Source organism: Morus notabilis, unplaced genomic scaffold (assembly GCF_000414095.1).
Source record: "Morus notabilis unplaced genomic scaffold, ASM41409v2 Scaffold78, whole genome shotgun sequence".
In the NCBI taxonomy this organism is placed as follows: domain Eukaryota; kingdom Viridiplantae; phylum Streptophyta; class Magnoliopsida; order Rosales; family Moraceae; genus Morus; species Morus notabilis.
Window position 1 is genome coordinate 2,066,187 of NW_010367622.1, and position 1,964 is coordinate 2,068,150.

The following is a 1,964-nucleotide window of genomic DNA, read 5'->3' on the forward strand; positions in this document are numbered from 1 at the left end:
AACCTTAGAGTAAATGTGTGTCCTTATCTACTCTCTAAATGTCCGGTTATGTTCATCTGGCAACCACTTCTCATTTCTCCCTCTTTTTGGGTTTGCCGCCTTTATTTGTTTTTTGCACACCTATATGTATAGTTCCAGCTCATGAGCATTATGTAGAACATAGAGACAAGCTTGTTCTCATGCTTCACAAGAAACCAAGGAAGGAATGTCGATAGATTTACCTTTTGGTCTTTGGTAAACCAATTGCTTCCACGTTAGACAAGTACTCCGAGGAAAATTCCACAGCTGCTTCAGCTATTTAACTTTCCACGATGCAACCCTCCAACCTATTTTGATCTTAACAAAACCTTTTAGAATCTTCATGTACCTTTTGAAATGGTACATCCATCTTAAGTACACCGGCCCGCAAAGCCTAACTTCACAGACTAAGTGTACCGTTAGATAAATCATAATGTCAAACGATGATGGTGGAAAGCCATCATAACCTACCTTTGCTGCGAAAGCCTAGATCTCTGTTGTAATTTCGCAAAGCCCTTTCCTTACCCATGTGAGCCAGATCTTAGCAAAGCTAGAACGTCGGCAGCTAGATCTTGTTGTGTCTTCCCTCCCCTTAGCAAAATGAAGCCAGATTGCCGTGAACCCAGTTCTTCACAAACTCGTAAGGCCATCGCTTAGATATCACCGCCTCTCCCTCCCCCGCCATAGTGCCAATTCACACACACACACACACACAGTCTTTCTTAGGTTTGCAGCTCAAAGGAAAAACCAGATCTTACGTGTACTATTTGGTTGGATATTTCAAAGTAAAAACCACATAGTCAAAGGAAGCATATTTTAAAGCCCAAGTTAATGTGTTCTTTGCAGCAAAAACCATTTGGGCTTTAAAGGGAACTACCAAAAATTTTAGGCTTGGATTGACACATATGAGGAGACATAAACTCTTACAGAGAATATCACACCCACATTATCAAACTGTATTTAGAATACCAAATATACCTTTAGGATACCACTAGGTCTCTGGCCATGATACTAGTATCCAACCAAGATACTTGTCGGAATCCAACCAAAATACCCGACCGTATTTGGCAGACAACCGCCAATATTAGCGGCCGTAGTCGCCGGTAGCTACCAACCACTAGCGCTAAAGAGTCATTGGTATTTTGTTAAGATACCGACTGGTATCTGCCAAGATACCAGTTACTGATCGGTTACCACTGAGTCACAGGCCAGTAACCACCCAAATCTGCCAGAAACCACCATTATAATGACCGCCAGTCGAAAGACCAAATCACCATAACAATCAAAATCACATAAATAAACCAAACATTCACAGAACCCACAAATACTACATAAAAAATTACAAACATCCAAATCTTCTTGTCCGGGTGCAAATCTGTGCGCTCTCATTAATGAACGAAAAAAAGAACACTTCCACGAGGTTGGAGTTGCGCAAAGTAGGAAGCCGAGAACTTTTGGCATCGTGGAAAAGTTTCAATCTTCGACTAGAGGGAGCTGGCAAAGTTTCAATAAAAAAAAGAGCTTTTTCTTTTAGAATTTTTTTTAAAGATTGGTTTTTTGTTAAATTTATAAATTATTATTATTTTATTGATATACTCTCATATACTGAAGCACATGCCTAGCACGTGATGAGTTATGTTAAAAACTTAACATAAATTGATAAAAAATACACGTAAATAAAAATAATTTTAATTGTATGATTCTAATTTATGAACCAAACGTCTTAATTATCAATGGTGTGAGAGTTCAAGAATTATTTTGTTAAAATAAAAGAAATGGAATTAAAATGTCACCAACTAAAAAATTAAGGACTAACGGTGCAAATTACTCTTATTATTATTATTATTATTATTATTATTATTATTATTATTATTATTATTATTATTATTATGCCTTTTACTGTCGCAAAGAGGGATCTCTACCCCTGAACTTCCAAGGTCGAAAGT